Genomic DNA, 12,616 nt, shown 5'->3' with positions numbered 1-12,616 from the left:
ATTTTGGTATGGTAGACATCTGCTACACAGCTCTTTTAACTTTCCATCAAGGCAAATTACTGGAAACATGGGTTACTATGGCAATAAGGAGTAGCCCTTATTGTTTTTTCATGTCAGTCATCTCAGCAGTGTTAGTCTGATAGAGAGTGCTAACCAGTAGGAGAGTTAAGTCTAGCATACCTTTGCAAAGCTTTAGATTGTGAATACTGGGATGGAACCACTCAGATGGAAAGGCTTGTTTCCATGGCAACAGGAGCAGCTCCCATTGTTTCAGTTTGTCACTCATCACAGCAATGTTTGCCTTGGGAGACTGCACTAAGCATTTCTAGCTACATTTTGTTGTGGATTCAAGAGATTGGATGGCAATGCTGCTATGGTTACCAGGGTTTTTGTCTCAGGTGAGATCCTAGAACAAAGTAATCTCTCTCATTCCAGTAGAAATTTTAAATAACTAGCAGTGGAATACAAAGAAAACAAGTTGTGATAACTCCCTTCTGGGACAAGGGCAACAAAGTCTGACTTTTTTTTATTGTTATAGTTTTTGCTTGTGATCGGGGGGTGGTTTGAAATGAGAGGTGAGAAAAGTTAGGGCTGACTAAAACAAGAAATAAGGAGAACATAAAGTGATAATTCACTATTTATTTTAAAAGTACAAGAAAAGAGAATGCCTTAAAGATAAATGTATAGTAAATATTCATATATTCAAGGTATTTCTTTTATCAATCTATATATTATTTAATTTAAATGATTTCTCCAACCCTTATTGCTACGGTCTGAATATGTCCCCATAAAATCCATAAATTGAAACATGAGCACCGATATAAAGTATTAAGAGGTGGGGCTTTTAGGATGTCATAAGGGCAGAGTCCTCATAAATGAGATTAATAATCATATAAAAGAGGCTTGAGGGAGCTATTCGTGCCTTTAACCTTTCTTCCCTTTCATCATGTGAGGACACAGCATCAAGGTGCCATCTTGAAAGCAAAGAGTGGTCTTCACTGAACACTAAATCTGCCGGTGTCTTGATCTTGGAATTCTCAGCCTGCAGAACTATAAGAAACAAATTGTTTGTTGTTTATAAGTTACCCAGTCAATGGTATTTTGTTACATCAGTAGGAATGAACTAAGACACTTATAAAAATAATTCATTCTGTCAGCCAGATCATGACCCTCTCCCTAGTGTTGATCACTCAGGGTTATGAAAGGATATACATACAGAAAGCAGAAAACTTTCTAGGTAATAAAATTGTACATTTTACATACTTTTAATTTCCACTTTTCATTGGTCTCAAGATAGATACAAATTATGAAACAACCATTGAGAATTATAGAAGAGGCCACAACCAATATTTTCACCTTTCCTGCAATTATATGGTTACTATTACAACTCCAAAGTATTGGGCCATTGCAAACTAGACAAACATTAGCACAAATTTATTTTATAGAAAATTATTAAAAACCCAAGAAAATTATAATCCAAACATTCAAACATAAACACTATTTTTATTTTGATTTTATGATTTCATCTTAGAATATTATATCAAGCACTACAATGTGATAAGTATTGAACCACATGCATCACTTGTGTTATTTAACTTAAATTTTACTAAAAATTTTTGAGAAAGTTATTATTATCCCTACAACTAGTTGTTTGGAACTACAACTAGTTGTCAAAATTATTTGAAATTAGACACTGAGTTTTACTACTAAATTCTATAATAAACCATTCTCATTTTTCAAATCTCCCTAAATCAGAATCACATTATCTTACTACTTTATTATTTTCTGTGCCTGATTGAGTTGTGAATTATCAAGAAGTTTGTTAATGGCTAGACTTCCTTTTTAAATGACTATAGATGGTAATCATTTTCCACTTCATTTGTGCACTTTGACAAATATTTCATATTTACATGGTTACAATGCATTATTTCAGTCTTAGCAAAATTTAATGAGCAACTAATTATTCTGTGTATATCTCAATAACAGGTTATGAATATATAGGATATATATTGTTTTCTCAGGTTATTCTTTGGAGAATATAGCATAAGATACTTAAGCTATATTTAACCTTTTTTGCCTAGAAATGGAATAGACGCAGCCAGGGTTGATGGGGCACAAAATGCCAAGGAGACATCTAGAGAAGAAACTGGTTCTGCCCATATGGCAGAGACAGATTGTTCAACCCACCAGTACGTCAAGTGTGCTCTAACTCTCTACAGGCCGGTGCAGCAGTGTGTGTTCTCTATAAGTTGTATCTCTTAATTCCAACACTGAGATTAAGCAGAATGGACCTGCAAGAAAATCATATTTTGCTCTTTTTTCTTATCCTGGATTTTGTTCACATTGCAGTAAAAAATGTTTTTTAAATGCTATTTTCCCCTTAAACTTTATTCCCAACATAAGTATGTTCAGATTTAAAAAAAAAAAAACATAGCTTGAAATACAAGGCTGTTTTGCAAGATGCACTCAAGGAATGTACAAGACAGGAGGCATGATAACAGTAGGTGCTGGGAAAACAAGTTCATCCTGAATAGGTAGCCTTTTAGTTAAAGAAACTAAGTGTGCGTATATATGTGCCTCTGTGTGTGTGTGTAATAGATACACAGCCAATGCCAAGGTTACAGAATTTAATCAGGAGGATATTTGAGATTGTATCAGTACTTTTTGTGTATGTAGCATTCTGCAGCTATTTTTTGAATGATTAAATGAATGAGCACTGTGGGAAAAAATGAATATCACTTGGCTACATTAGGAAGGTTGTTATAACTCTTAAATCAGAGTTTAGAATGTTCATCCTTAATTTTCATTATTTTATTTCTTATTTGGTTAATATTTCTAGTTACTTTTACATTTCATAATTTAAAGGAAATTATTTTGTTACGAACAAGTAGCACTCATAATGTACGTTATGCATTGTATAAATACATTCTTAAGGTTTGGCAAATCGTTTAATCTTTGCCTCCAAACAGGTGCTGACTTCTTGCAACATTCATAGGTTTATTTAATTCAATAAATATTTATGGAGGTCCTCTTTGTGTACTATGCTGGTTATCAACGGGCTAGGGGGAAAGATGAACTGGTGGGTCAAGCTGACCATATACACACTCTGTGAAGGTTTATCTGGTGTACTGGGATTAAAAGTTAGTATTTTTAATTATCTTAGTTGAAGAATATATTAAGATGATCAATTAAAATTAAATATCTGCTTTTAAAAATTAATCTAACTCATAACTTCAAAAAATAAACTCAAGTGTCATTGGATCACACACAAACATTTACTGAGTTATGACGGTTAATTTTTTCTTCTTTTTTTAAGTGAGATGAGGGTCTCATATGTTGCCCAGGCCAGACTCAAACTTCTGGGCTCAAGAAATCCTGTGCCTCAGCCTCCCTGATTAGCTGGGGCTATAGGCACGTGACACCACACCTGGCTATGATGGTTAACTTTGTGTGTATATTTGGCTAGGCTAAGAGATGCCCAGAGAGTTGTGAAAATATTACTGGGTGTGTCCGTGAGTGTGTTTCCAGAAGAAATTTACATTTTAATCAGTAGACTGAGTAAAGAAGATGGCTCTCACCAATGTTGATGGGCATCCTCCAGTGCTTTGAGGGCCCAAACAGAACAAAAAGATAGAAGAAGGATAAATTTCCTCTCCCTGTTTGAGCTGGGACATCTGTGTTCTTCTGTCCTTTGACGTAGGAGCTCCTGGTTCTCAGGTTTTTGGACTTAACTGAATTATACCACTGGCATTTCCGGCCCTTCAGCTTTCAAATGGGACTTCTCAGCCTCAATAATTACATGAGCCAATTCCCACAATAACTCTTTCTCTCTCTCTCTCTCTCTCTCTCTCTCTCTCTCTCTCTCTCTCTGTAGTGTATCCTATTGGTTCTGTTTCTCTGAAGTACCTGAACTTAGAACACTGAACATCAATTATGTGACTTAAGCTCTACTGTGGAGAATAGAGACATGAATCATAGAATGTCTTCCAGAACATGAATTGTTCCATGACCTGACTAGTGCCCCAGACACTCCTGACTTTTGACATTTCATCAACTTAGCAGAACCTTCTTCTTCTTGTTCCTCTGTGTAATGTTTGTTCTATCTTCAGGATCCAAATCGAAAACCACCTTCCCCTTAATGCCTTCTCTGCTATTTTGACCTCCAAGAATAGGTATAGTGTCCTTTCTTTGCATTCCCATAGCAGTCCAACCATAATTATATCATAGAAATCAACCAGACTGATATATTTTAACTAAACATTTTAATTTTAGAAAGTTGTAGATATGTGCCTCTCCCTCTCCCTCTCTCTCCCGATGGTCTCCCTCTGATGCCAAGCCGAAGCTGGACTGTACTGCCGCCATCTCAGCTCACTGCAACCTCCCTGCCTGATTCTCCTGCCTCAGCCTGCCGAGTGCCTGGGATTGCAGGCGTGCGCCGCCACGCCTGACTGGTTTTCGTATTTTTTTGGTGGAGACGGGGTTTCGCTGTGTTGGCCAGGCTGGTCTCCAGTTCCTAACTGCGAGTGATCTGCCAGCCTCGGCCTCCCGAGGTGCCGGGATTGCAGACGGAGTATGGTTCATTCAGTGCTCAATGTTGCCCAGGCTGGAGTGTAGTGGCCTGGTGGGGGGCAGCCCCCGCCCGGCCAGCCGCCCCATCCGGGAGGGAGGTGGGGGGCAGCCCCCACCCAGCCAGCCGCCCCATCTGGGAGGTGGGGGGCGCCTCTGCCCGGCCGCCCCTTCTGGGAAGTGAGGAACCCCTCTGTCCGGCCGCCGCCCCGTCTGGGAGGTGTACCCAGCAGCTCATTGAGAACGGGCCATGATGACGATGGCGGTTTTGTTGAATAGAAAAGGGGGAAATGTGGGGAAAAGATAGAGAAATCGGATTGTTGCTGTGTCTGTGTAGAAAGAAGTAGACATAGGAGACTCCATTTTGTTCTGTACTAAGAAAAATTCTTCTGCCTTGGGATGCTGTTAATCTATAACCTTACCCCCAACCCCGTGCTCTCTGAAACATGTGCTGTGTCCACTCAGGGTTAAATGGATTAACGGCAGTGCAAGATGTGCTTTGTTATACAGATGCTTGAAGGCAGCATGCTCTTTAAGAGTCATCACCACTCCCTAATCTCAAGTACTCAGGGACACAAACACTGTGGAAGGCCGCAGGGTCCTCTGCCTAGGAAAACCAGAGACCCTTGTTCACTTGTTTATCTGCTGACCTTCCCTCCACTGTTGTCCTATGACCCTGCCAAATCCCCCTCTGCGAGAAACACCCAAGAATGATCAATAAATACTAAAAAAAAAAAAAAAAATTTAAACTGAGACTACAAAAAAAAAAAGAAATGAATCTGATATGATACCACTTATGTCGTCTCTCTCTGATATATATAAATATATTTTATATATAAAAGATATGTGTGTATTTTATGTAACGTATTTCATACACATTACATATAATTATATATATGCAGAGAACATCTCTAATATCTGGAATAATAGACAAGAAACTAAGTGTTGCAGAGAGGAGACTAGAACTAGGAGACTTCTTTTTTTTCACTTTTGAATTTTGTATCATGTGCATCTGTTACTATTCTAATAAAGGAGAAGGAATCATTTATTTCAAAAATAAAAAAATAAAAAAAGAAAGTTGTAGATACATATACAGTTGTAAGAAATAACAGATAGATCCTATGTACTTTTATTCAATTTCCCCTGAATGATATCTTGCTGTAATATCACAACCAGGATGTTGACATTGACACAGTCACGACATAGAACAGTTTTATCAACAAAAGGATCCCAAATATAGCCCTTTTATAATCAAATCTACTTTCCTCCCACATCTCTACTTCCCACTCCATTATCCTTAAACACTGGCAACCACTAATCTGGTCTTCATTTCTATAATTTTGTCATTTCAATAATGCTATAAAATGGGTCATAAAATATGTGATCTTCTGAGATTGCTTTTTCACTAAGCATAATTCCCTGGAAATTATTACACAATAGTCAGGTTGCTGTGTATATCAATAATATGGATGTACCACAGTTTGTTTAACCATTCACCTGTGAAAGAACATAAGGGTTCTTTCTAGTGTTTTACCGTTAGAAATAAAACTCTTATAAACATTCATATACTAGTTTTGCATGAACATAAATTTTCATTTCTCTGGAATAAATGCCCAAGTGTACAATTGCTAGGCTGTATGGAAATTAGATGTTTGGACATTTAGGAAACTGTCAAGCTGTATTCCAGAATGGCTGTACCATTTTACAACCCCACGAGTAATGCATGAATGATTCAGCTTCTCTGTATTCTCATCAACATCTGAGACTGGCATTATTTTTAGTTTTTATTTTAGTCATTCTGACTTTAAAAATGTAAACAATCACCATAAAATACAAGAAATGCTGATATAGAAGCTAACTAAGATAAAATACAAGGAGGAATACAACCCTTCTAGAAGAAAAGGTAAAATAAAAATCTGCCTGGAAGAACTCATATGTGCCAAGCCCGCGGATAAGAAAAAACACCAGACAATTTGGGAAAATGCAAATAGCTTGGGACAGCCAACAGGCAATGACGGAGGTGATGACAAGATGGGAAGGTGGGCAGAGATCAAATAATAATGAGCCTCCCATGCCTTGCTGAGACTTGGACTTCATGCAGAAGGTAAGGGCTTGAGAGTGGAAATGAAGGTATCGTTTTGAAACACATCTACTTCTTCTTCCCAATGGTAATTTCTCTTTTTCTATTTTTTTGTTTTTTAAATTTCAGTAGCTTTAGTGGTACAAGTGGTTTTCGTTTACATAGATGAATTGTATAGTGGTGAAATCTGGAATTTCAGTGCACTTGTCACCCAAGTAGTGTACATTGTACTGAATATGTAGTTTTTTATCCCTTACCCTCCTCCAACCCTCCCAGCTTCTGAGCCTTCAATGTTTTTACACCACTCTGTATGCCTTTGCGTACCCATGGCTCAACTCCCACTTATGCTTGAGAACATGTGATATTTGGTTTTCCACTCCTGAGCTACTTCACTTAGAATAATGGCCTCCGAGTCCATCCAAGTTGCTGCAAAAGATATTTTTTATTCTTTTTTATGACTAAGCAGTATTTCATGGCATATATATATATATACACACACACACACATATATATACACACGTATATATATATACACACACGTATATATATATATACACACGTATATATATATACACACACACATATATATATACACACACACATATATATACACACGTATATATATATACACACGTATATATATATATACACACGTATATATATATACACACACATATATATATATACACACACACACACACATATATATATATATATATATATACACCATATTTTCTTTATCCACTTATTGGTTGATGGACACTTAGGTTGATTCCCTGTCTTTGCAATTGTTAATTGTGCTGCCATAAACATACACATGCAGATGTCTTTTTAATATAGTAACTTTTCTTCCTTTGGATAGATACCTAGAAGTAGGATTGCTGGATCAAATGGTAGATCTACTTTTAGTTCTTTTAGTAATCTCCACATCATTTTCCATAGAGGTTGTACTAGTTTACATTCCCACCAGCAGTGTGTAAATATTCCCTTTGCACCACATCAATGCCAAAATCTACTGGTTTTTGACTTTTTAATAATGGCCATTGTCGTGGGGTAAGGTGGTATCTCACTGTGGTTTTAATTAGTATTTCCCTACTGATTTGTGATGTTGAGTAGGTTTTCATATGTTTGTTGGCTGCTTGTAAATCTTCTTTTGAGAAATGTCTATTCATGTCATTTGCCTACTTTTTAATGGTATTATTTGAGTTTTTTTTTCTTGCTGGTTTGCTTCAGTTCCTTGTAGATTCTGGATATTAGTCCTTTGTCAGCTGCATACTTTGAAAATATTTTCTTCCCCAATGGTGTTTTGTTAATTTGGACAATTAATACACAGGCAGGGAGGAAAGCCAGAAAAAAAAGGAGGAGTGATCAAAGACATAGGAGATAAAATACTTGTCTCCAGAAAGCTCAACGATACCAAATAAAATGAGAAGGCAGTGAGGGTTTGAAAGGAGGGATCATCAAATTACTCCCATGGGCCAAATCTGGCCAATTCTCTGCTTTTGTAAATTAGGTATTATTGGAACACAGCCATGTACATTCATTTAAATATTGTTTATGACTGTTTTTGCATTGTGATAGCAGAGTTGAGTAAACAAGCCAGAGACTATCTATCCCACAAAATCAAGTGTTTACTATCTAGCTCTTTATACAGAATATTTGCTAATCCTTTGTTTAAAAACAAAGGAACAGTGGATCAAGAAAAAATGTGCCAAGTGTTTGGTGGATTTATCAGTAAGTAGGTTTTTGGTGACTCTGAGAAAGGAGTTTTTAGTGAAATCATTGGTGTTGGGATAAAGGGAAGTGTAGGGAGTACGTATATGCAACTTTCAAGATGTATTCATCGTCCCATAGCCAGTACACTACCACTCTCCCCAGTCTTCATCAATAAAATGCATTATCTCCATTCACAGAAGAGGAAACAGAGATTCAGGGAGTTTAAGCAACTTGGTCAAACTTTACACAGAAGTAAGTGGGAGTCAAAACTGGAATCCAGTTCTATTTATTCAAAGCCCATATTCTTTCTGCTATGTAATATTTTTCCTAGAATTTACACTTGAGAGCCCAGAATTAAATGAAAGCCTTATGAAATTTTTTAGATTTCAAGATTGTGGACTTCACCAAAGCATTCTTATGTGGAAATGACATCTTGAAACCTTATCTGTTCTCCCTGCCAACAGGTATACTAAAGGAATGAGATCATTTAATAACTATGTTCAATTAATCCAAAATTATTCTCTCTCCAAATATAAAGGATTCTTGCTCCCTGGACCCTTTTCATTTACAGAAACTGCCTACTCAGAGTAAGCTTTTATAGACATAATGGAGCTCACTTACAACAGCATCTGTTCTGAAATATTCTGCACAGCTAAGAGGGTGAAAAAATGCAAACTTTTAAATTAATAGTCATTGAGGGAACAATAATGACAACAATGACAACAGAGGGAAAAATACATCTCTAATGAAAGGAACAGAAAGAAATCTGGTAGACCAGAGACTCACTACCATAAAAACATCTACGTAGGACACCTCAATAAAAGTACCTAAACGTTTTTTCTTATTATGTAATTCATTATAGTCCAAATTCATGTTATGTGAGACATATTAATCTCAATGTCTTCCTTATTCCTTTGTGAAATTCCAAGCCAACAATTTTAAATAAAATTGCCAGGGTGAAGGGGGAGGGTTGCTGTAATATATGTAAGCATCCATTAGGAATCACTTTATAATAGCACTCAGTGGGGTTGATTTTGCCCTTCAGGGTATATTTGGCAACTCGTAGACATTTTTGATTGTCATAACCGGGGTGGAAGAGGTGCTACTGGCCTCTAGTGGGTAGAAACCAGGGGCACTGCTCACATCCCATAATGCATAGGACAGCCTCCCACCTCACTTCACCAAACAAAGAATTTTCTGGCCCGTAATGTCAATAGTGCCAAGGTTGAAAAATCCTGCTTCAGAGGAACACCATTGTGGCATATTGGCAAGTCCATCAATGACATGGAACCAATATATCAAATATGCTACTATACTTGGGCAATCCTTATTTTTAAAGTCATGAAATATAGTCCTTAAACTATTATAGTTGCAAATGATAGCTTAAATGAAAAAATACATAGGATTGATAGAATAAAAATAACGTCTTCTCTCAGTATTATGTAATTATTATTTTTGGTGGTGGTGGTGGTGGTGTTTTGTTTTTTGTTTTTTTTTTTTGAGACAGGGAGTCTCGCTCTGTCGCCCAGGCTGGAGTGCAGTGGCGTGATCTTGGCTCACTGCAACCTCTGCCTCCCGGGTTCACGCCATTCTCCTGCCTCAGCCTCCCTAGTAGCTGGGACTACAGGCACCCACGACCACGCCCAGCTAATTTTTTGTATTTTTAGTAGAGACGGGGTTTCACCGTGTTAGCCAGGATGCTCTCGGTCTCCTGACCTCGTGATCTGCCCGTCTCGGCCTCCCAAAGTGCTGGGATTACAGGCGTGAGCCACCGCACCCAGCCTATGTAATTATTTTTAATAACAATTGGATCTCATCTTCGAGATGAAATAACATACTTGTGTAATTATGCACAAACATCTTTTAGGTCAGCAGCCTGGAACTACATGAAAACAGCACAGTAAAGACCTATATGAGGCATGTTGCCAATTTATCCAGAAAAAGAGAGATAAACGTGTGACTGAAAAAAGTATTTGTCGAATGAGCTGCAGCTGCGTATAACTAATATCTAATTGCTCATCTAGAACATATTATCCATCAGGCAGAACGAAGGTGGGTAATTTTCTATGATCTACTGAGGTGATTTACCAAATTACTGCATAAAAATACACTTAACTCATATTAAAGTTATGACACTAACCAATAAAACCTTAGGGTAATCAGAATTATTGATGATTTGACCTAACCTCTTTTGTGTGTTTTTAGAAATAAAAAGCCCAAAGAATAAATCAAAGGTAGTTTAAACATTTCAATTGGAAACCAAGAATTGGCATTTGAATTCTTCTTCCAGAACTACTATGAAGATTTCTGTAAAGTATGTTAACTCAAAAACTATTATATGGAAAATGTCAGTAATAATTTTAATCATTAGTTAGATTTGTTATTTCACCAATGGCTTATCTTTAATTTTAATTTATATGTATATAAACATAAATATACCTGTGTAACTTAATTTGAAAAGAAGTGTAATGATGATGGGCTCTATTTTGGGGGTATCCTAATAACAAACTCTACTTGAAGTGAATATGGACTGTACTTGAAGACTTGAAGGAGAGAAATTCTGACAGCTAACCTTGTCATCAACAGAGTACTAGAAACTTACTCTAGTAAATTGGATTATTGTTCACTATTCTCCACCCTTGTCCTTTACTAGAATTACAAACTCCTTGCCTTGTCTCACGTGACTTTGCATTACCTCCCACTGAAGTGAGAAGAGAATATTTCCTCATCCTATTAATGCTCAGTTTAGCCATGTGACTTGCCTTGTCTGATAGAATGTGGCCTCAAGTGACAGTGTCCCAGCTATGAGCTGAAGCCTTAAAAGCCATTTCATATCTTTGCTCAGCTTTTTTGCTTTTATGCCATTTGCCATTAGAGAAACATGTCTCAGATAGCTATTGACTAACTAGACATGTGGAGCTGACCCACAGACTTAAAAGCAAGAAAAATATTTGTTACAAGCCAATGAGATATTTGAGGTTGTTTGTTAAGCAGCAAGTAATAACTCTTACACTTACAAAAGGATTTTCTAGCAATATTTATATTGTGAGTATTTGATGAATACCTCCCCAACACTTGTTTCCTAGATTTGCAACTGGAAATCCACCCTCACCTCCACATTGTTGAGAAAGGAGTACCAGGACTGACTTCCAGGGTGAACTGAATCTTGGCATTCCTCTGGTCACTGCAATTTGATTCCATTACAGGCAAATGATTTTAGATGGGCCAATCAGAATCAACTTCAGAACTTTTCAAAAAGCTACCAGAAAAAGAATGTCACCATTTCCTCCTAGTCTTTAACTGGAAGAATGAGAAGTTAAGGCTACTGCAGACACCTTGCAGACACAAGGAGGAGCCTAGAGCCACCTAAACCTAAGCCAACACAGCCAAAATTGGAGCTGAGAGACAGAATGAAACAAGGTCCTCGCAGTGTGGCCCAAGGACTCAACTCAGCTATCCTTGAAGATAGCTCCAGAGATGGGGCTATCTTTGTGTTTCTTTATATGTGTTGATAGTTTCTTCCTATTCCTTAACCTAATTTGAATTATCTGTCACTGATCTCATATAGATTCCTAATGGACACAGCATCTTTGATTTTAATTAAAGGATAAGAAATAGGGAAAATACTCTTTTTAAACACAATTTTCTTTTATTTAATCTAAAACACCCAGTCAGTCTGTAGTGTGTACAGAGGAAAGAATTTACTGCAGAAAGAGAATAATTATAAAAGCCTATGCAAAATACCTGCCCGTTTTCTCCTTCTATTCATACAATTTTCTTTTAAGGGGAATATCATTGTGACATAATTATAGTTTATCCAAATCCTAACATGAAATTAACATTTCAAAGATATAATAGAATTATAATGTTTTTCAACAGGACATAATGTTTTATCAATTCAGGCTAAATTTATAATCTTCCAAACTTCACAGGAAATTTAAGAGACTATCTTAAAACTCTGCTAAATTTTATTTTTTTATTTTTCTTTTATTATTATACTTTAAGTTTTAGGGTACATGTGCACATTGTGCAGGTTAGTTACATATGTATACATGTGCCATTATGGTGCGCTGCACCCACTAACTCGTCATCTAGCATTAGGTATATCTCCCAATGCTATCCCTCCCCGCTCCCCCCACCCCACAACAGTCCCCAGAGTGTGATGTTCCCCTTCCTGTGTCCATGTGATCTCGTTGAACTCTGCTAAATTTTAAATGAGCACGTTTAATCCCCAGTTTATGAAAAGATACTAAA

General features: G+C 37.0%; 2 long non-coding RNA genes across 3 annotated transcripts; both read left to right on the top strand.

Annotated features, from left to right (window-relative positions):
• Positions 1-297: 297 nt before the first annotated feature.
• LOC129532339 (uncharacterized) lies at positions 298-2,372 on the top strand. The gene is made up of 2 exons (XR_008678036.2): positions 298-398; positions 2,082-2,372. It is a non-coding gene; the product is annotated as an uncharacterized lncRNA (long non-coding RNA).
• A 6,371-nt stretch (positions 2,373-8,743) lies between these two features.
• Positions 8,744-11,738, top strand: LOC109026263 (uncharacterized). 2 transcript variants are annotated; one of them, XR_008678549.2, is made up of 5 exons: positions 8,744-8,826; positions 8,934-9,185; positions 10,230-10,414; positions 10,568-10,676; positions 11,449-11,738. It is a non-coding gene; the product is annotated as an uncharacterized lncRNA (long non-coding RNA). The 2 variants fall into 2 exon arrangements; XR_008678550.1 differs by lacking the exon at positions 8,934-9,185.
• The last annotated feature ends 878 nt before the right edge of the window (positions 11,739-12,616 follow it).

The sequence above is a fragment of the Gorilla gorilla genome, chromosome 2 (assembly GCF_029281585.2).
Source record: "Gorilla gorilla gorilla isolate KB3781 chromosome 2, NHGRI_mGorGor1-v2.1_pri, whole genome shotgun sequence".
Classification (NCBI taxonomy): domain Eukaryota; kingdom Metazoa; phylum Chordata; class Mammalia; order Primates; family Hominidae; genus Gorilla; species Gorilla gorilla.
The sequence above is the reverse complement of the archived record's forward strand: the minus strand, read 5'-3'. Positions and strand labels throughout refer to the sequence as shown.